The 23,799-nt window shown below is 44.4% G+C and overlaps 1 pseudogene across 1 annotated transcript; it reads right to left on the bottom strand.

The window, feature by feature from the left end:
* Positions 1 to 269: 269 nt before the first annotated feature.
* On the bottom strand, positions 270 to 23,454 carry LOC147465988 (amino acid transporter AVT6A-like; annotated as a pseudogene). Its single transcript, XR_015189607.1, has 6 exons — positions 22,303 to 23,454; positions 21,948 to 22,103; positions 2,231 to 2,433; positions 1,672 to 2,137; positions 969 to 1,263; positions 270 to 819 (listed from the first exon to the last, which is right to left on the bottom strand). The product of XR_015189607.1 is annotated as an amino acid transporter AVT6A-like (transcript).
* Positions 23,455 to 23,799: the final 345 nt, after the last annotated feature.

Genomic DNA, 23,799 nt, shown 5'->3' on the forward strand with positions numbered 1-23,799 from the left:
TCAGGATGGTAGCTGGCAAGGAGTGCAATCCTTGAACAAGGCTGTCTCAGCCACTACAAATCTCTAAACTAGCACCTTAATAAGATTGCACTTTGTGGAAAGTCTTTGTTTTTGTGTTTACATAAGCATTCAAAATTATTAGTAAACTGATTTACTGTCAACCTATCAAAGGGAAAGGTGAATTTAGTGTTTGTTTGTTTGTATGTACTGATTTTGTCTTTGTCAAGATCGTAAGGTTAAATTTGGCTAGAAGTATGAAATGACGAAGATGCTATTTCCCTCGCCAAAGCGAGGACTTATTTTGTCATATAACCACCACCTCTGGTATGTGAACCACGATTACAAAAACATAGGGCTAAAAATCACAGCACAAGTTGAGGACATGCCATTGACTGCATAATTATCAAGCATGAACCTCGCAATTATATGTTGCAGCATTAATTGAGTAGGTTTTTCATGTTTGAGAACTCTATGAATACTTTCAAGAGGCAGCATGGACTTCCCGAACCAAAAAATCTGTACTTGAGCTTATTAGATAATGGTTTCGTCTTGATACCACTCTCTTCCAAAATGTTGAGCGGCCACACTTTCATCCCCGGCCTAACATTAGACATAGTATCCTGTTAGATGATGGATGTCTTCAAAGTGACATTGAGAACGCTTGAGCAATTTTCTGGCTATGTTATTTGCTCTGATGTACCAGATGACCTTATTACATATGAAAAAAGAATATGGCTTTTTGATAAGGGAGACGACACAGTTTACAAAAGCTAGAAAGGCTGCTATTCGAGCATTTGCAAAATTCTCGCCAATAGGGAACTGCACAAACAAAAATAGGCACATAAGGAAACACTTGAGCTGAAAATCTTACTAAGGACACAGCCTATGAGAATTCGTAGATAAATTAGTATAAATTTTGAAATAAATATGCATATTACAACTCTCGCCTCACCACAAGCAAAAGGTACCTTGTGGACCATCAGCACTCCTGTGAATGTTTTCATGCTTACCCCACGCTTTTCTCATGGTATCGAAGAACTTGAGAGAAGCGTCACCACCTACAAAGAATGAAATGCTAAAATACAGAGGCTATGTCGCCGAATATTGCCACATTATTGTTGGAGTGCCAAAGATAATTAGCTTAATTAGTCAAATATATCATAAATATCCCCCGTCAAAGCTATTGCACTTGAACCCACTGCAAGAATAACCATGAACCAAGCTTCCAGCTTTTCTCGCCTGTTCGCAATCCCAGCGGCATCTCTACATACATCAAGCCAGCAATCATGCCAATTAGAATCCCACATCGCACATCTTCATGTGGTCTAAGACAAATCCATTGCTACTCTCATCATACCATGTTGTTAATATGCTTATGAAAAGGTGAATTTTCATAAAGCCTTGCCTTGCTCGACAAAGCCAATGCTCATTTTTTAATGCTCACAAAATGAGCTAAAAGCAACTCCCGAAGCTAACACATACACAGACATTCCCGCCCAAAAGAATCATTCATGCAATCACACAGAGAGATGAATCAAATTTCACCCAACCTTTCCTATTGTTTTCATGCACCATATGCACACAAGCAACCCTCAATCCTAAAGCCAAAATCACTACCCAGACTGCCGGACAGGTATAATAACGCAGGGGCAAAATAGCACGACTGTTTACCTCAAGACGAGGATTCCAGGGAAGACGAAACCCACACAAACTCCTGAAGTAGAGCCTGTAAGTTGAAAAGCATCCCATATATCAGGAATAAAAGAAGCAGCAATGAATGATGATGTTACGAGGGCAGCAGTAATAATGGAGAAACGCTTCGTGTCCAAGGAAAGAGAGCCAGCCCTTGGAAAGATGAGTCCATCAAAGTTAAGGTGGAGAGAAAAATGGAGTAATGGGTACACCAACATAAGGTGAACAGCATATCCAACCCGAACAATATCTGCCAAAATGGCCGAATGAGGCACTCCAAGATCCGAATCAAAGTTGGAAAGAACATCACTTAACGTGCTCTCCCCAAATAAAAGGTAACCAAAAGCGCTCGTTGCCAGATAGATTGCTGTGCAGAGGACAAGCGAAACCCGCACCGCCATCTTCGATTGAGTATCATCCTGGAGCTCATTCAGCACAGGGTGGACTACATAAAAGCAAGCAAGATCTGTCATAAACCCAAAACACTGTTTCATCTTTATCTACCTACCCAAACGAGAACGAAAGACAATTTACATACCAGAGTGATGACATATGTATGCTGTTACTAAGATCGGTACCACAGAGAAGTAGTCAAAGATTGTGCGTCAAAAACGAATTCAGGAAATAATTTTGGCGAACTGATTGTTCCTGCCACCAGCTTGTAAACAGCAATTGCTGCTGTAACAACAACGAACAAGATCGCAAGAGCAACTGATAATGCTGATGACAGCTGCAAAGAGTCTAGAAACACACAACCGATAGTAAGATAAACAGAACTTTGGGACAAATAATTCAAACTTATCTTTTAAGCAAAATACCACATGCATGGCGCATGAGCAGTTTCCAGTTTAAACATGTCTGTGATAAGTGTGATGCTACAAAAGGAGGAAAGGATCGCTTCCATTTTCAGCACGTGAGCATGCTAGATTTTAGTGGTCCAAATCAAATGTAACAGAGCTCATCAACAGGGTTCAAAAGTAGTGAAAAGACTATGAGTAATTCTTTCTCGCACTGGGTGGCTATGTAATTTGCTTTTTCTAACACCAGAAGGGGCATATCAGCGACTCCTGCAAAATCTGCCATGTTTTATGAAAATCTGGGACTAGAATTTTGTCCTGCTTTTTGTGGCCAATGCTTTTCTGTCCCTTGGGCTCTTATCGTAACACCACATCAGCCATTTGTGACAATAGAGATGTAGAGAGATAGAGAGAGGAGAAAGACACACCGATGGGGTCCCAACCAACCCTATTAAGGGCCCCCACGCCTGGAATGTATATCAATGCAAACCTCGATTTAACTGAATGGATGATATGGCCGCGGTAATTTTTCGATATAAGGCATTTCCTGGGCTGATTTGATGCACCTTTGTAATCCGGCTGTTGCTAATTGGACTATTTTCTTATTTTTAATGATTAATCTCTTTTTTTTAGGATATTTTATTATGTGCACTAAGAACTGTTAAAAGATTGTAGCTACAGGAACTGCCATCAAGAACGAGCAACTCTGATGTGTCATTTGATGGCTGACGGTAAACATCGCGAAGGAGTTTCCGTAAGTTCGGTGGAAAGGGCCGGGTTACGAGTGCCCCTGATGCATCACATGATGGGTGACGGGTGCATCAGAAAGGGGGCATTCCGTAGGCTAAGGAGGAAATCCGAACTGAGTAAGAAAATACACGTAAGAACGCAAGCACAAGAATAAAGATGGGTTCAATGAAGATTTTTACGAAAAGCAGGAACATTCGCGGGAGAGTAGATGCTTTCCCGCGAGGAGTCTGTGTCTGCATTGCATCTGTGCCGTGTTCTGCACCCGGGGACGCCTGGAATGTGTTCGTGTAGCATTATTTTCACTAACTGAGTGAGTTTTTAAAGTTTGAACAGGTTCACACTTTATTTTATAAAGTGGCCGGTCACTTTTAAGTGACCAGCCCTTTTATTAATAAAATAAAGCAAGGCTATTAAAAATCCAGCGCTAATAAAGCTACGCAGGCTGAACCAGCGATCTCTCTCTCCTCTCTCTAAAAAGCGCCAGCTCCAACGATCTCTCTCTCTCCTCTCTCTAGGGCGCCAGGGTTCTGCTTTTCGGCTCTATTCCCGCCGGGTGCCAGGCCCTATAAAGTAGCAGCCAGCGTTCAGTTTTATAGACGCCGGAAGCAGTAGAAGGTGCTAGCGCTGGGATTCTGAAACACGTGTTGGCGACAGAAATTGCAAGTGTTCGTGTGACGACTCAGTACGGAGATCGCTTTTCCGAGCAAGGAGCGACAGGTATAAGGTGTTGATACGCATTGAGAATTATTGCTTTGTGTGGTTTGTTTTGCAAGAATCTCCCGTCTTACGGGAAGGCCCCTCACGGGAAGTACGGCTTCACGCCTAAGTCCCTTACGGGAAAGTACGGCTTCGCGCCTAAGTCCCTTACGGGAAGGAACGGCCTTGTGCCCAAGCCCTTTACGAGAAAGCACGACCTTCGGGTCTAAGATTACAGAACGGAGGGGTTTCCTCGGGTTCTCGTGCTTGTATAAGAATTCTCCCTGAATAAAGAATACTCTTAACGGGGGGGGACGAGCCCATCTTCTGGTCCCCAATACTGTGTCGATCTTCTCCCTTCTCTCATGTTTGCAAAGTATTATATTTTTCAGATTTCTAAGTGCTCGTGTACGCTCCCGTTTTGTGACAGTGGTATCAGAGCTCGGACTCCTCTCTTTCTCTGCAAAGAAGGACGATTCCGGGAAGAACAGGAAGAACCATGTCGGGCCAAGGGAGAAGCGTTGAAGAGGATCTTCAACAAGTGCAAGCTCAGCTTGCGGATTTGCAACAAATCTTATTATTGCCAGACGTCCAAAAGCTCTTGGGCGGAATGAAGAAAACGAATGGAACAGATGCAGCCAGGCATCAAGACAACACTGTTGGCGTGAGACCACATGAGGAAAGAGAAGAAGAACGTGCCGAGGTGCACAAAGGATCTTCGGATCAGAATGAACGGCCTACTCCAAGGAAAGGCCAGGAAAAAGCGCTCTCTTTGCTAGACGAGAGCAAGGACATCTCTATCTCATCTCCAACTTACTCTCCTGATTATACTTCTACTTCTCGATCATCTCGTCAGAAGAAGGAAGCCGCTACTACTACTAGCCTACATCAACCTAAAGATAAGCCTCGATTCAAGAAGCATCGTCGCAAGTCTCAACATCGCATGAGGGTCTTCAAATCGGGCGACAAGGACATCAAGTTCGAAACCTACAACGGACGGAGACACATCTCCAAAGCACTGTCCTTCATCAGACAGTTTGAAGTCGCCTTTACCAATGGGCACTTCACAGAAAGATCCAAATTATGCCATGTGGGGATGCACCTCAAGGAAACGACAAGTAATTGGTGGTTAGCCAAGATTCTGGAAGGTTCTCAGGCCAGAACTTGGGAAAGCTTCAAATCTGAATTTTATGAACAATTTCTTCCACCTGACTTCGAGCAGGACATACGGAAGGAATGGGACTGGCTTGCCCAGAAGGAACATGAAAGAGTAACGACTTATGTGGACAAGTATTGGTCGGTTCTTCTGAAGGTCACCCCCTTCATGAAGATTGCCGACGAGGAAAAGAAACGAAAGTTCGAAGCGGGTCTCCAACCGCAGCTTCGAAAGAGTATGAAAGTGTATCCGCATGATACTCTTCAGAGGATGATGGAGTCAGCAATCATTGTTGAGGATTTGCACTCAACTGGGACGCCCAGAAAAATGGAGCATAGCACTTACCGTGCAAGACAAAGAGGGGTCTACGATGACCAAGGGGGCCAAGGACGAAACGTCCTCCATCTAGGGACGATGATCACTCTAAGAAGCCAGAGGGCAATGGCAAGCGAACTAAGTATCTTTCTCCTACTCTAACTTCAAACTTTCAGAGAGGAAGGAAGATGCTTCTATTGTGGCGAGAAAGGACATATGAAACCGGATTGCCCGCTAAAGCAGCAACGGCAAGAACAAGCCTCTACGAGGCAAGAGAAAGCAAGGAAGGAGCCCGCACCGCCAAGCTCGAACTCAGTTCCAGATGTTCAAGGAAACACAGAAACGGAGAAAGGGAAGCGTCAACTTCTGAAGGGCGGGGGGTCTTTGAACAACCAGCGAGTACTGATTCTTTATGATCCAGGATCCACGGATAACTTCATCTCCCTGGATACTGCGGAACGTTTGTGCCTCACACCAACTCAGCTTGGCACACCGGTTACATCCGGATCGGCATTCGAGGGGTTGACAACCAATGCAACTCCCGTGCAAGGACAGCTCAATCTTCGGATTGGCGAGTACAAGGACCGCGAATCATTTTTGATGGCACCCATCGAGGGATGTGATATCATCTTGGGTATGCCATGGCACTTCCACATGACACCTATTCCCGATTATGTGGGAAAGACCCTCACTTTTGATCATGGGGGTAAGAAAATAAAGATTCATGCTGATGTAGGAGATTGGCAGTTCCCAATTGTAAGCCATATCTCCATTAAGAAAGAAATGAAGAAGTGTGTTTCTGCTTACTTGATTTTTTCACGTGAGAAGGATAAAACTAGTAGGGGCTCTCTCTCTAGTCTGGAAATTAAGCGTCTTCAATTTATTGAAAAGTACAAAGATTGTTTCACGGAAACACTTCCTGATGAACTCCCTCCGGTACGCCCGGAAGATCACCGCATAGATCTCATACCGGGTAGCTCGCCTCCCAATCAACCCCCTTATCGGGTGAGTCTTGCTCAGCAAGAGGAAATTTTGAAGCAAGTCAACGAGCTTCTAGAGAAAGGGTTAGTACGGCCAAGTGCTTCACCCTACTGCTCTCCAGTTCTACTGGTGCAGAAGAAAGATGGCACGTTTCAAATGTGCATAGACTATAGGTCTTTAAACAAGATCACAATCAAGAATCGCTTTCCGATCCCTCGGATTGATGATATACTTGATAAGTTGCAGGGTGCAAGTGTCTTTAGTCGCATAGACTTAAAGAGTGGGTATCATTAGATAAGGATCGCCCCTGAGGATGTCCATAAGACTGCTTTCCGCACAACCTTTGGACTATATGAATTTTTGGTAATGCCTTTCGGCTTGGCCAATGCTCCTGCGACGTTCAATCGCATGATGGGCCGCATTTTCAGCCCGTATCGAACTTTTACGGGAGTATTCTTTGACGACATACTCATCTTCTCTAAGTCAGAAGAGGAACATCGGAAGCACTTGGACTTGGTGTTTCAAGAATTGCGAAAGCATGAGTTGCATGTGAATGCAAAGAAGAGCGAGTTCTTTCTCTCAGAGATACACTATCTCGGCCATATAGTCTCTCACAATCAAGTGAGTATGGATCCTGCCAAGATCCGAGTGGTAGAAGATTGGCCTATTCCCACTACGGCACATGATGTACGTAGCTTCCTGGGATTATGTTCGTATTATCAAAGGTTTGTCCGAGGATTTGCTCATGTAACAGGACCACTTCATGATTTGACAAAGAAGAAGATTCCTTTCAGATGGGGATCGAGACAACAAGGAGCTTTTGATCGGCTCAAGTACTTGCTAAGCCATGGACCTATTTTGATAGTGCCTGACTTAAGGAAACCATTTGAGGTTCACTGCGATGCTTCAGGCGATTGCATCGGAGCAGTGTTAAACCAAGAAGGCCATGCAGTGGCTTACGAAAGCAGACGGCTTAAGGATACAGAGTTGCATGCATCAATCTACGAAAAGGAACTCACGGCTGTGATTCACGCCTTATCCAACTGGAAGCACTATCTTCTAGGAGCGGATTTTGTGATCAAGACTGATCACCAGAGTTTGCAGTATTTTCTTAAGCAAAGGAAACTATCTGAGAAGCAGATGAGATGGGCAAACTTTTTGTCTATGTTTCACTTCCAGATCCTTCACACGGCTGGGAGTAAGAATGTGGTCGCGGACGCATTGTCTAGGCGGCCAAGGGTGAACGCTATCACTTCGGTGTATCACCAAGAATTAGAAGCACTACCGGATTTGTATTCGAATGACCCAGACTTCTCCACCATTTGGGGAAAGCTACATCGCGGAGAGAATGAGTTTCCCTATTCCATTCGGGACGGTTATCTCTACCACCATCAGGCCATATGTGTGGCGGAACCATTAAGAAAGAAGATCATGGATGAAGCACACGCTTCGCCTTATGCGGGTCATCGGGGTATTCTCCCTACAACCTTAGCAATGGAAAGATATTTCTTTTGGCCTAGCCTTAAAGCAGACATTGATAAGTATGTCAGGGAATGCTTGGTTTGCCAAAAAGTGAAGTATGATCGGCATAAGACGCCTGGGTTGCTACAACCATTGCCTGTGCCTAATGAACCTTGGGAAAGTATTGCCATGGACTTTATCATGGACCTCCCTAGAACTCAGACTGGAAATGACGCGATCTGGACCATTGTCGACAGGTTTAGCAAGCAAGCACACTTTATACCAGTCAAGAAAACGATCAAAGTAAATCATATGGCTAGGGTCTGTCTAGCACAGATCTTTAAGCATCATGGAATGCCTAAGTCTATTGTGAGTGATCGAGATCCTCGCATGATAGGAAATTTTTGGCGTGCCTTGATTGATAATCTTGGTACGAAGCTGAATTTTTCATCTGCCTACCATCCTCAAACAGACGGGCAAAGTGAGATAGCCAATTCCACAGTATTGGATATGTTAAAAGCTTATGTGTCAGACCGGCAATCTGACTGGGAGAAATATTTGCCTCTTGTCGAGTATGCGTATAACAATACCATACACTCATCAACAGGGAAAGCACCTTTTGAGATTCTCTATGGTAAGCCTTTGCTTCCAACCATCCTTTTAACTAAGGATAAGATCTTTGCAGCAGATGAATTTGTCCGGGATTTGGACACAGCCTACGGGCAAGTTAGGAGAGCTATTCTACGCTCTCAGGAAAAGCATAAGAAAGCTGCAGACAAGCACAGAAGGAATCTAGACTTAACAGTCGGACAGTTAGTCTTACTCAAGTTTGAGAAGGCAAGACTTAAGAAACAAGCGTCTCATAAGGGGAAGGTGGTAAAACTTTCTACCCGTTATTATGGGCCGTTTAAGATCACTGAGCGAGTGAATGATGTCACCTTCCGATCAGAGCTACCGCCTAATTGGAAGATCCATAACGCTTTCCATGTCAGTTTACTCCGGCCATAAGTGGGACCGCCTCCGAGCCAGCCGAGTGTTGAGGAACCTCCTGAGGTTGAGGAAACAGAAGAAATACTCCAACCGGAGCAGATAGTAAGTCATCAGGAGCGGCCTCTCAAGTCCGGAAAAATAACACGGAAGTATTTGGTTAAGTTTAAGAACTATTCGAATCATGTTGCTCAATGGATGACGCAGAAGGAATTAGCAGCTTATCCCGAGATACTGGAGGTATATGTCCAAGCACTACAGTTGAGGTCAACTGTTTAGAAGCCAGAGGGATGTTGCTAATTGGACTGTTTTCTTATTTTTAATGATTAATCTCTTTTTTTTAGGATATTTTATTATGTGCACTAAGAACTGTTAAAAGATTGTAGCTACGGGAACTGCCATCAAGAACGGGCAACTCTGATGTGTCATTTGATGGGTGACGGTAAACATCGCGAAGGAGTTTCCGTAAGTTCGGTGGAAAGGGCCGGGTTACGAGTGCCCCTGATGCGTCACATGATGGGTGACGGGTGCATCAGAAAGGGGGCATTCCGTAGGCTAAGGAGGAAATCCGAACTGAGTAAGAAAATATGCGTAAGAACGCAAGCACAAGAATAAAGATGGGTTCAATGAAGCTTTTTACGAAAAGCAGGAACATTCGCGGGAGAGCAGATGCTTTCCCGCGAGGAGTCTGTGTCTGCATTGCATCTGTGCCGTGTTCTGCACCCAAGGACACCTGGAATGTGTTCGTGTAGCATTATTTTCACTAATTGAGTGAGTTTTTAAAGTTTGAACAGGTTCACGCTTTATTTTATAAAGTGGCCGGTCACTTTTAAGTGACCGGCCCTTTTATTAATAAAATAAAGCAAGGCTATTAAAAATCCAGCGCTAATAAAGCTACGCAAGCTGAACCAGTGATCTCTCTCTCTCCTCTCTCTAGGGCCCCAGGGTTCTGTTTTTTCGGCTCTATTTCCGCCGAGTGCCAGGCCCTATAAAGTAGCAGCCAGCGTTCAGTTTTATAGACGCCGAAAGCAGCAGAAGGTGCTAGCGCTGGGATTCTGGAACACGTGTTGGCGACGAAAATTGCAAGTGTTCGTGTGACGACTGAGTACGGAGGTCGCTTTTCCGAGCAAGGACCGACAGGTATAAGGTGTTGATACACATTGAGAATTATTGCTTTGTGTGGTTTGATTTGCAGGAATCTCCCGTCTTACGGGAAGGCCCCTCACGGGAAGTACGGCTTCACGCCTAAGTCCCTTACGGGAAAGTACGGCTTCGCGCCTAAGTCCCTTACGAGAAGGAACGGCCTTGTGCCCAAGCCCTTTACGGGAAAGTACGACCTTCGGGTCTAAGATTACAGAACGGAGGGGTTTCCTCGGGTTCTCGTGCTTGTATAAGAATTCTCCCTGAATAAAGAATACTCTTAACGGGGGGGGGGGGGGGGGGGACCAGCCCATCTTCCGGTCCCCAATACTGTGTCGATCTTCTCCCTTCTCTCATGTTTGCAAAGTATTATATTTTTCAGATTTCTAAGTGCTCGTGTACGCTCCCGTTTTGTGACACCAGCTCGATGTGAGTTGCGGATGGCCACCACGACTAAGATCTGGAGCTAATTTGCACACCTGATGTTAGGGGATTAAGGGCTGAAGGCTGGCTGCAAAAATGCAGATCTGCAATGATGAAAACGCAACAAATACATCCCGATGCACCGCTGAAAATGCAGCAGACGATGGAGTGTCACAAAGTGATGACGTGGCGGACAGCAAAAACCCTAATTTCTGCCAGAAACCCTAAAATCTGCCAGAAACCCTAATTTCTTGCTGGAAAAAAAAAACCTTTTTTTTTAAATAAAATAAAATGATGAGCGACGCGGATTTTGCTTTTTTTTTTTTTTTTTTTTAAGAGAAAAGACTCTCTAAGAGAGAGAGAGAACTGATGCTTTTTATTTTAAAAGCTTTTGGGGCTCTGCTTTTGGGCATCCCTTGTATCTTTAAATAAGTGGTGAGGGCTTCACTTCTGAGAGCATCTGGACGCAGAGTCTGAGAGTGAAACCCTAACCACTCTCTAACACATTTGATCAATGACACTATGGAAATCCTATTGGATATGCTTTCAGTGAAGCATCGGAAATCTACTCCTTACTATCCCAGATGCAATGGACAGGCTGAAAGTAGCAATAAGACAATAAAGACTATTCTCACTAAGGTGGTGCAAAAGAAACCAGACCCCAGTCTTTGGGGCCAATATCTCTAGGCACGGAACTCCGCCGGGCCAGTGTAAATCTATTGTGATCTGTGAATTGTTTTGAAGTGGTTATTTGGTGTTGTCACAGTTGATTCTTGACTTGGAGTGTCCAAGTCTGTTACAGTGGTATCAGAGCATGGCCGATTTCTTTTCTACGGGAAATCCGATCCCCGAAAAAAAAATTCGTAGCACCTATGGCTTCAGGCAATGATCAGTCGACTCCCTCTGCATCTGGAGATGCGGGCTGGGATCACAACGAAGATTCAGACAGAGTATGGCCCGCCTCGGCCTACTCAGTCGGAGCAAAGAGAGATGGAGCGTCGTCAATTGATTGGCGATGCAACAAAGATGATGCTCAATTTTGCCAAGGACCCGAAGATGGCAAAATATATGAACCAGACCTCTTTGGAAGAGGTACAGATGGAGTGGCAAAGAACCACAACACCACTCCCGAAACCCGCTCTCAAGAAACCTTCTGCCTCCAAGAAATATACGGAGAAGGAACTGGAGAACGTGGTTGATGCACGGATTGCTCAGCTTTTCGACGTGCAAAAGAAAGGCAAAAAGCAAAAGAAAGGCACTAACTTCCCGGGATATTTGGGTCGTCAGTCGACATTTGACAAGGCAAAGAAATTGAAGAAGCGCGTCAAGTTTGAAGACCTAACCAGTTCTTCTTCTTCTTCTTCTTCTTCTTCAGACAGTTCTTCTAGCTCTTCAGACTCGAGCGAAGAAGACAAGAAAAGCAAAAAGCGAAGCAAAAAACAACGCTTCGGAAAGGGCAAGAAAAAGGCAAGGAAGTCTAAGTCTCGCCCAGTGAGTGACAGTTCTACTGAGGACTCGTCTACAGACACCTCAAATTCCGATGACGGAAACTTTTATACGAACAAGAAGAATTTTTACCAAGCTAACCAGTATGACTTTCTCGAAGATAACAGCAAGAAAGTCCGAGAGTTTAAGGAAGGTGGCCACTCGATCAAATTTGATACTTTTTCAGAATACTCATATGCTTCGAAGGCTTTGTCTTTTATACAGCAGTTTGACATCGCTTTCGCGGGAGGACGCTATTCAGAGCACTCCAAGATTCGGAGAGCTGCCTCTTACTTTAAGAGGAATGCTCGTACTTGGTGGTCCACGCTTCTTTTAAACAAGACTGGCCAGTTAAATGGCTGAAATTTAAGAAGCTTTTTATTTCTTCTTTGTTGACGCAAGAATATGAACGCGATATACGAGCTGCTTGGAACCATCTTCGGATGACCAAGAAAGATACAATCAATGCTTATTGTGAAAGATTCTGGAGCTCTTTTCTACCCGCCTCTTCATTCAAGAAGATCTCATTCAGAGAACAGATTGAGCGGTTTACCTTGGGTCTACCTACAGAGATCCGAGATCACTGCTTGGAACAGAAGTCAGCTTCTATTCAGGAGTTGATGAGTCATGCGAAGCGGGGCTTTGCCATTCACTCTGGCAGTCTGACCTATCCCACAGATGAGGCCATGACACAACGAGCCGAACAGACTTCTGGGAATGAAAGTAGAAAGAAAAAGAGCAACCCAGAGAAAAAGGATGCACGACCCAAGCTTACTCCTGAGGAGAGAGCTCGCTTCGTCAGAGAGGGGAAGTGCTTTGGATGCGGGGAACATGGACATATCTCCGCAAAGAGCCCTAAAAAGGCACAGAAAGAACAGAATGATAAAGACGACGACAGGCCTGAGAGTTCGAGAGCAGCTGAGGAATGTGGCAGGAAAAGGCAGATAGAAAAGCAGAACTGGTACCACATGGCGTGGGACCTGCACCGAATCTAATGAACGAAAGTACAAACGTTGTCGCTTTTGGGGCAAGGTTAAGGATCGGGAAGCTCTTTTGAAGGAGCCAAGGCCAACTTCTTTTCACTTGGAATTGGCGGTCAATTTGGAATTACACCCAACAGACTGACGCCACAGGCGGAGGTAGTTCGACTGGCACCCGGATGGGATGTTGCCATTACACCGAGCATTGGCAAACTTTGTTTGCAATGACAGGGGTGTTCAGGGCACGCGAGTGACGTTCTACTTAGGATCCCTTGGTACCACAAGAACTACGCCGTGGTTGACTACCGGGCCGAGAAAGCAACTTTGATAAATGAAGGGCTTAGAGATTGTACTTGATGAACTTCAATTTCTTACTCATTCTTTTGGGAGAGAACTGAACTATGGATAAAGGTTGAATATGTTTTGACCTGATCTAAAGAACGCCAAGATTTTTCTCCACACTCATGCCGATTGCTTTTCAGAGGGCCTGAAGATCATACCATTGATCTGATACCTGGAAGCACGTCACCAAACAGGCCACCCTACCGTGTGAGCCGAGCACAGAATGAAGAGATTATGAACCAAGTGAAAGACCTCTTGGAAAAGGGTCTTGTCCAGCCTAGTACTTCACCGTATTGCTCTCCAGTGTTGTTGGTTTTGAAGAAAGACGGATCTTGGAGAATGTGCATCGATTATAGCACTCTCAACGAAATCACCATCAAGAACAGATTTCCGACTCCTAGGATCGATGATATACTCGACAGGTTACAGGGATCCTCGTGCTTTAGCAGGATTGACTTGAAGAGTGGATATCATCAGATCAGGATAGCGCCGAGAGATGTCTACAAGACAGCTTTTCGGACGACTTTTGGGTTATTTCAGTTTTTGGTCATGCCTTTTGGCTTAACCAATGCTCCTGCGACATTTAACCGGATGATGGACAGGATTTTTTCGAGAGTACAGGCTATTTGTTGGCACTTTCTTTGACGACATCATTGTTTTCTCCAAGAATGAGGCAGAACACAGAGATCGTCTGCTTCAAGTCTTTCAGGCATTACGAGATCACACGTTAGTGATTAATGCAAAGAAAAGTGAATTTTTCCTACCAGAGATACACTTTTTGGGACGCATTGTGTCAGCAGCAGGAGTGCAAATGGACCCGGCCAAGATAGAGACTATCCGTGATTGGCCCAATTTGAGGAATGTCCATGAAGTTAGAAGCTTCTTGGGACTATGTTCGTACTACAGGCGGTTCATACGAAAGTTTACAGAGGTTGCTTCCCCCCCTTTGCATACCTTGACACAGAAAGGAGTACCTTTTTCGTGGGGACCCACAGAGGTGACTGCCTTTCGGACATTGAAAGAGAAATTGACTACGGGGCCTATTTTGACTTTGTCGGACTTGCAGAAGTCATTCGAAGTGTATTGTGATGCTTATGGTCGTAGTCTGGGTGCGGTCTTGATGCAAGAAGGCCATGTCATAGCTTACGAGAGCCGTTTGTTCTCTAGGCCGGAGATGACAGCACAGATCTGTGAGAAAGAGCTTTTGGCAGTTATCGATGCTCTTACTCAGTGGCAGCATTACCTACTCGGAGCGGATTTTACTGTCTTTACAGACCATCAGAGTTTGCGCTACTTCTTGTCACAGAAGCAGCTTTCGAAAAAGCAGATGCGGTGGGCGAACATCTTGTCACAGTTCCACTTCCAGATTGTCCATGTGCAGGGACCGAAGAATGTGGTGGCAGATGCTTTGTCTCGGAAACCGTTGGTTTTGGCTATTTCCGCGATACATCATAGGAGCTTCGAGGATATGGTCGATCAGTATGCCACAGATACAGATTTTGTAGATATTCACACGGATACGGGATGGGGAGATAGTAGCGGGATACTCCCTTCGGGAAGGCTACTTGATGAGAAAGACTATGTTGTGCATTACACAGCCGTTGAGGGATAAGGTTATGACTGAATGCCATTGTCCACCTTTTACGGGTCACCGCGGCATTGCTACCACCATGAAAGGGGTAGAGAGATACTTCTTTTGGCCGTGACTCAAAAAGGACGTGGAAGAGTTGTGCGCAGTATGCCAGAAGGTGAAGTTTGACAGGCATAAGACACAAGGATTGTTACACCCTTTTACCCATACCCACCCGCCCCTCGGAAAGTATTGAAATGGATTTCATTTTGATCTCCCGATTACACAGAATGATCACGATGATTTTCCGATTACATGGCACGTCTGAGACGATTGTCTCCGACAGAGACCCCAGATTTATGAGTTTGTTTTGGAAGGCAATTTGGGAGAACATTGGCACGCGGTTGCAGTTCTCGTCATCGTTCCACTTGCAGACTGACGGACAATCTAAGATTGCCAATTCAGTGGTTTTAGATTTATTGAAGTCTTGTATCTCGGGTCAGAAGACTCAATGGGAAAAGAACTTACCTTTGGTGGAATTTGCCTACAATAACACGATACACTCTTCGATGGGCAAGACGCCATGTGAGATTGTTGAAAGTGCTGCGAAGGTTCCATCCTTCCTGAGCACGAAAGATTAGATATTTGAAGCGGATGAATATTCGCGAGATTTGGATACGGCTTTTGCCAAGGTTCGCAAGACTTTGCAGGAGTCTCAAGAATGACAGAAAAAGGCAGCGGATCGCCATCGTCGCGACTTGAAACTGAAGGAGGATGATTGGGTGCTCTTACTTTTGAGAAGGCACGCCTAAGAAAGAAAAAGGGAAAGGAGAGGCTTTTTCTAAAGCTAGTATGAGATACTACGGACCTTTCCAGATTACTGAAAAGATAAATGATGTCTCCTTCCGATTGAAACTGCCAGATACTTGGAGGATTCACAATGCATTGCATGTGAGTCTCTTGAAACCTGTTAAGGGTGATGTGCCTGATGATGGGGAGCCTGATGAGCAACCCGAAGTGGAAGAAAACGAGGAGACCCTTGTTCCTGAACAGATTTTGGCACATACGGATACGAAGAAAGGTAAAGTCCGAAGGAGGTTCTTGGTGAAGTTCAAGAACTTTCCTGCATTTGATGCGAAGTGGATGGAGGAGGAGGACCTAGCAGATACTCCTCGGATTGTGAAACTTTACCTCGATGTTTTGGTTTAGCATAGTATACTCCAAACGGAACCCAGAAATTCAACTTGGCCGAAGATCTGGTGCAGTGGGATGCACAAGAGGGGAGTTACTCCGCTCCTTTGTCAACAGATGCCTTGATTTTGATACTAAAGTCAATGATGTCTCTTTGAGCTTCGGGGATACAAAGAGCTGATAGTATTCTGCTGGATGACTTTATGAAATGGAATTCCTGATTATGATACTGATTTGTTCTTGACTTCTTGTGAGTGCAGGAACTGAGAGACGAAATGATTGCAACATTTTGGTCTACTTGATATCGAATAGACATGGTTGCAATAGGGGTTAGTCAATCGGACATCGATGAGGTCCCGATTGGACCTAGATGTGATTGCTAGCTATATTGCCGATAAATCATGGTCTAAGATCCGAATGAATGTTGAATGTCATGTGATGTCCTGTGATGTCTAGTGATGTCCTGTGATGTAGTGTGATGTGACTGTCGATTTTGTACATGTGCTAGATGTGTGTTCCTAGTACGTAGGTACTAACAGTCAGTGTCTGCTAAGACGGTTTATGGCTTTTGTCGGTTTTGCAGGCGTAATCGCGGTCGATTACAATGCTTTCAAGAGGGGGGTATGTCACAAAGTGATGACATGGCGGACAGCAGAAACCCTAAAACTCCTGCAAACCCTAATTTTCGAAAATCGCGGAGGCTGAAAAAAAAAACATTTTTTATTTTTTATTTTATAAAATGATGAGCGACGCGAATAAGAGAAAAGACTCTCTAAGAGAGAGAGAGAACTGATGCTTTCTATTTTAAAAGCTTTTGGGGCTCTGCTTTTGGGCATCCCTTGTATCTTTAAATAAGTAGTGAGGGCTTCACTTCTGAGAGCATCTGGACGCAGAGTCTGAGAGTGAAACCCTAACCACTCTCTTGTACTTTGATCTGATTAATATAAAAAGAAATACCGAAAGGGGTGCCAATCTTTGGGGCCAATATCTCTAGGCACGGAACTCCGCCGGGCCAGTGCAAATCTATTGTGATCTGTGAACTGTTTTGAAGTGGTTATTTGGTGCTATCGCGGTTGATTCTTGACTTGGAGTGTCCAAGTCTGTTACATGGAGCACTTGATGGGCAGCAGATGAGAGTCAATCCCAAGGCGATGGGGCACCATAGATGAAGGCTACAAAGGCTGCCAAAACTCGCACAAAATGGCTGTAGGAGGGAGCGTTGAGGCAAGAGGATACGCTGCCAGTTGAGAGCTATGATCTCACCAGAGAAAGGAGATGGGGACAATCTGAAAAAACGCTGGGAATCTGCCAGCCTGCCCAAGTTCTTGACTGTCTGAGTCTGCAAGATGTGTTCCCTTTATACTCACACATCCTCCTCATGTACTTTATTGATCTTGGGTCAGCCACATGACTGCAACTGTGACTGTAATAGACAACTACAACAATGGACACCCCAAGCCGAAGATCAACTACAACACACAAGGGAAACTGCAAATAACTTGGGGAGAGAGAGAGAGAGTGTGTGTCACAAGACGGGCACCACGTGCCAATAGAAAAGAACAAACTGAACAATTTTAAGCACTTCAAATAACAACTGAACTGAAATAGAGAGAGACGACACGTGACACGGAGTGGCGGAATTCCACCCAGAGAGTATTGGCCCCAAACCTTGGCGCCCCTTTCGGTATTTCTTTATATTACTCTTGATTCGCAAAGTACAGCAGTCCGGGAGCACCTCCTCTGCAATCTGCACGCTGAAGAGTGCCAGAGAGGACCCCCAAGGCTCATATTTAAAGGCCCAAAGCCTAAAAGCATCAAATATGAAAAGCTGACCCCAAAAAATCACTTTCCTAAAATTTCGGGATTTCCCTAAAAATCTGTCGCGAATTTCGAAACGTCCGTACAGGTGCCACATCATCATACTTTGATGTGCCAAGTCTTTTGAGTGTGTTCTGCTTTATTTTTAATGCCTTTATGTCACTTAGGCCCCATCGGACGGGGTCCCATAAGTTGGTGGGAACTCTTCTTTAAAAATAGGCCACTCGTCAAGACTTTGTAAGTCTGTAAAACTTCTTCTTCTTCTTCTGTTGCTTCTTCGTAGGGTTTCTGATTTTAGGGTTAGGGTTTCGGGCAAAATTAGGGTTTCTGATTTTAGGATTAGGGTTTCAACAGAATGAGGGTTTCGGACAGAATTAGGGTTTTTTATTTTAGGGTTAGGGTTTCAGCAGAATTAGGGTTTCGACACGTCAGCAGTTTGTAACATCTCTCCTTCTTGAAAGAGAGTAATCGTCCTCGATTACAGCATATCTGCAAAACAACTCAAGTTAGCTCAAAAATTTCCGAGAAACAATCAGTTTGCTCTTTTTATTAAGGAGTTAGCTTCTCCTTTCTGCTCTTTTGATCAAGGAGTTAGCTTCTCCTTTCTGCTCTTTTGATCAAGGAGTTAGCTTCTCCTTTTCGTCCAGATCGGAACTCTTGATAATCCGGCGTAGTAAAATTAGCCATCACACCCGGACCGTACTGATCTTCCACGGGTGTCTTGATGCACTAAAATTACATCCCCAGGCAATCTCATCCAATTAGGAATATTCAGTAACTGGCACATCACAATGCAACACAAATGCTTACATATGCATGTTACAAGACACAACAAACAGCGCCGCTGAGCACTCCCCCGAGACAAACGGTCCGCGGTATGAAGCTACTCAACGACTACCTCGTCACTCCCCCCGCAAATAACCTAAAAAGGTCCGGGCCATGAGCTCAGGAACTGTACAACCAAACGCTTCCCAGACTGCAATCTGCGTCGCTTGGAGGTTCAAGCATACAACCAAACGCTCCCCAAGCATCGGCTTGCGTTGTGCGGAGGTTTTCTAGCATACAACGAAACGCTCCCAGGCATCGGCCTGCGTCGTTCCGAGGTTTTCAAATACAACGAAACGCTCCTCAGCCATCAATCTGCGTCGTTCCGAGGTTTTCAAACATAGAACGAAACGCTCCCCAGGCATCGACCTGCGTTGTTCCGAGGTTCAAACAATACCAAAACAGTATTTCTCACTACTCCACCTGGGAGTAAGATCACTAATCATTGAAACCAGTATCAAACCAGAGTCAAACAATTCAAATCGGCACCAAAACAGGTTCAAAACAGATACTATCCATTTCAAACAAATTTCAAACAGGATCACCAAACAAGTTCTCAAACAGATTTCAAACTTAAAAAGCAATCTCGACATTAGTCGAGCTCGAAAAGTCGACTGACTTTCCATCCTTAAACCTACACCAAAATTAGGGTTAGGTTCATTCCATAAGGGTCGTAGCCGAGGACAGCATGGTCCATCAGCTCTTGGATAGACAGTGTTTCTTTCGCGGCGATGGTAGTCCCAAGAGATAGCAATCACACTGAACCTCCAAGGTTATCAACTCGAGAAGAGACATCTACTGAGAGATGTCGAGAAATTTCAAGATATAATCTGCTAGGGTTTCCATGGCAAGCATTTCAAGATACGCCACTCTACCAAAAGTTGCACTCCGAAGGAAGATGTTAGAAACCATATAACTTCGGGCAAAAATTTTCTTGAAAGCTTGCCAAGTACTTGGAGTATGCTGCTTGGTAGCTGTAGACATCAACATCCGCATGGCGCTGCTTCTGAGAAAAAAAACAGTGACTTGAAACAAATCTTGGATCCTTCTCTTCCAAGTGATCTTAATTTGCTTATGCCCTGTAAGACATGAGCGGTGTAGACAGGGGCACGCCCGATGCGCGATGAAGTAAGGGTGGGAGTGGCTCGTGAGTCCGGGTTGCAGGGCGAAGATACCTCCAATAAATTCTAGAAGTCTAAGTCTGCTCTTTTGTGGGACCAGTATGCTTTCAGAAAAGAACAGACTGAACAAATAACAACTGAATTGAAATAGAGAGAGACGACACGTGACACGGAGTGGCGGAATTCCACCCCAAAGAGTATTGGCCCCAAACCTTGGCGCCCCTTTCGGTATTTCTTTATATTACTGCTAATTCGCAAAGTACAACAGTCCGGGAGCACCTCCTCTGCAATCTGCGCGTTGAAGAGTGCCAAAGAGGGCCCCCAAGGCTCATATTTAAAGGCCCAAAGCCTAAAAGCATCAAATATGAAAAGCTGAACCCAAAAAATCACTTTTCTAAAATTTCGAGATTTCCCTAAAAATCCGCCGCGAATTTCGGAACGTCCGTACAAGTGTCACATCATCATATTTTGATGTGCCAAGTCTTTTGAGTGTGTTCTGCTTTATTTTTAATGCCTTTATGTCACTTGGGCCCCATCAGACGGGGTCCCATAAGTTGGTGGGACCTCTTCTTTAAAAATAGGCAACTCGTCAAGACTTTGTAAGTCTGTAAAACTTCTTCTTCTTCTGCTGCTGCTTCTTCGTAGGGTTTTTGATTTTAGGGTTAGGGTTTCGGGCAAAATTAGGGTTTCTGATTTTTGGGTTAGAGTTTCGGCAAAATGAGGGTTTCGGGCAGAATTAGGGTTTCTGATTTTAGGGTTAGGGTTTCAGCAGAATTAGGGTTTCGACACGTCAACAGTTTGTAACAGAGAGAGAGAGAGACGACACGGCGCGGCATAGTTCCGCGTCTAGATGCACTGGGCCTAAAGACTGGTAAACGATCCAATACCAATGTTAGCACCCCAGCTAACTACTCGACTACGGAAGCTAGAATCCACTAGAGGATGAGGTTTGTGCTCTCCATTCAACCGCAGAGGGAATGATGAGAACATTTCTCATCACTGGCTGTATATGGTGGCCTACCTGCCCACACTAGCCCAGTATTGAGAATGGCAGCAAATAAAAGTGTCCATCTGATAAGTTGGCTATTCAAGTTCCACAGAGAGAATGCGTGCATCGTCATGAGAAAAAAAATTCAAAATTCATCCATAAACATGCTTCTCAGATGCACGATTTCTAAAGTGACTCACGCTTTTGACCAGTCCTTTAATAAAAGATAAATCTATGCACTCAACCACTGGGGCAAGCAACCAAAAGTATTCTTTCCGCGTCTTTGTCACTACTATTCAGTCGTCGCCCTATGTATTGGTAAACGCAAGTGTTTAATGTATTGTGTGATGACCAAACAATTACCACTAAGAATCTCAAAAAGAATCAGGTGGGCCATACATAGATGGATTGATACAAGTAGCGAAAGTAAGGAAGAGAAATGACAACTGCTGCTTGTCATAGCTACCATTGGCAGAGTGATCATCACCCATCACATACAATTCAAGTTTGAAAACAAGAATGGTAAGAGCTTTCGTGATTAGAAGCCTCTAACAGCCCTTCAAAAAAATCATAGCTAATAAAAACTTAATCATTCATAGGGCACACAAAACTTCCCTAAATCAGTGAGCTTCACTCTTTTCTTCCAAAAGTCCATGAGGGTGATGAAGGAGGTGATGGCTCTAGAGGTGCAGGGCAGACTCACCCCAGGTGAAGCCTAGCACTAGAATTTAGATTTGTTGAACACATAGCATGTGCAAGCGCACGTGTGTGTGACGTATTGAAGTGAATTAAGAGAATAATATTTAGTCGAACAAAACATCCAGAATTTCAGTTTTTCAGCTATGACACACAGAAAATGAACGACTAGTACATTCAAAGCACCGTAAGTTGTGCAAACAGATCCAAAGACAGAAATTTAGCTGTTAATATGACCCCAAAAGAAAACTACACCAAGCAAAAATTTTGACTTACCAAAATGGTTCTTAAAAAACAAGCTTTATACATAGGACTTGCTTTCAGGTCCGAGAAACACTCTACCAACATCCAAAACGAAATTCAAGACCCAATTTTTTCAGCAACTAGGTATACTCTAAGAGTCAATACTCTGTGGTACATATTGGAAATTTTTTCTTTTGTTTTAAAGGGGAACGGGGAGAAAGGAAGGGGGCAGGGATGTTTCATTTTTTGCTCAATAGTCCATTGACCAACATAAGCTTGCAAAGTATTACCAACATGCCGAAAAGCTGTCAGGGGAGCCAAGATGAAAAGCGTTGTAAACAACATCACAGAAACCCTGCTGTTCCACCATGTTTGAGCTCCAGACCATTCTTCCAAAACTCCATTATGATGCACCGATGATGATGTAGAGCCAGAAAGTACATCAGCTGCAAATAGAAGCAAAACTTGGTCGATAATATTCTTGCATGTTTCGAAATTGGTAAAAGACTAAACATTGTCATCAGAAAGCCTCACGATTTCTCAGAAACTCCCTGACTTTAAAATGAAACACAAAGAGAAAAATTTTCTTAAACCCTCTCAACTACAGGTCAGAGGCGTGCAGCAGTGTCTCATTGACAATCATACCAATTATAATGAGATAGACAACTAGCAGTCCAAAATTATTGACGATGATGCAGACTTGCAGCAGGATGGCGCCCTAGTCTACCAAAAGAATCGGCCATCACACCACCATATGACACCACCTTGCTTGTCGCCGAGTACTTAAGGAGAAAATCAATTGATGTGCTTGTAAGAAATCCAGAAAGCACTATCAACACAAGTACAGGTATCAAGCCAACTGTATTCATGGTTGCAGGAAGCCCCATGATGCCAGCTCCAACAATGCTTGTAGAAAGGCTGAACACTGCACTTGACACAGAGGCATCATTGTAGCCATCATACTGCTCATCATCTTGTTTTTTGGAAGGTAGCAGCGGAGCCTTGTCGCTGGAAGGCCTGTATGTTTTTTCGACAGTAGTAGATGCCATTTGTGATAGTTTGAGTTACAGCTTGTGTATGGTATGAAGAAAGAGAACCTGGCCTACTGCAGAAGGTTCAAACAATCTAGGATGAATGATGAATCAATGTCTAAGAATGCCAAGATGTAGGTCTCTGAATGTGCTTCCTCCTCCTCTCCACCAAAGCAATCGAACGTGTGACCCTCGAGCATGCGGAGATGCACGATCGTTTGTGATAGTTTGATTTACTGCTTCTGTGAAGGCATGAAGAATGCGAACCTGGCCTACTGCAGAAGGTTCAAACAGTCTAGAATGAATGATGAATTAATGTCTAAGACTGCAAAGATGCGAGTCTATTAAGGTGCTTCCTCCTCTCCACCAAAGCAAACGAATGTGTGACCCTCGAGCATGCGAAGATGCACAATTGGAGCGAGTTGAAATGCCTCTGATGCTCTTCACGTTCTATAAAGCGGCACCGGGCACACGCTGTATCACAGGTTTTCTCTGCAAGTGAGATGCTACCTGTTGCGAAATTTCCCAACAAGGGGAAAGAGAGAATCGGATAGATGTAAATGAATAACGAGTTCGCATGAAGAGCAGGGTTCGTTGGGGATGAAGGGCGAATGGAGAGATAACAGCAACAGAGAGCAGAGAAGACGCTAGGAGGTGGTTGCGTCTCGCTCTAGCGCTGCATTTGCCAGGCATCGTATTACGTACGGCTAGGCTACTGGTCTCTCTCTCTCTCTCTCTCTCGTGGAATGGGGCCTTAGCATGCATATGTCCGCATGGCCATATACACTTTTCGTAAATTAGAAGATTCAGATGTCTTTTTGTTGCCACGGCCTGCTTCCTTGCAGGGAGTGATATAGGGGTGGTGCCTATGAAATGTTGTACACAACTTTTAAGCTTTTTGAAGCTACTTTTCAGCATTTCTTTGTGCTTGCAATAAAAATAGCCCAAGGAGTGCAAGGTATGCTGCTCTCTCCCTCTCTCTCTCTCTCTCTCTCTCTCTCTCTCTTCCCCCTTGCTCTTTATCTCAGGCAGTTCTATGTGTAAGTAACTCTCTCTCTCTCTCTCTCTGATTAGGTAGTGCTGCTGTCGGCAAGTTAGTGACAGCCTTGTT

Source organism: Adiantum capillus-veneris, chromosome 1 (genome assembly GCF_014529385.1).
Source record: "Adiantum capillus-veneris isolate H3 chromosome 1, ASM1452938v2, whole genome shotgun sequence".
NCBI lineage: Eukaryota > Viridiplantae > Streptophyta > Polypodiopsida > Polypodiales > Pteridaceae > Adiantum > Adiantum capillus-veneris.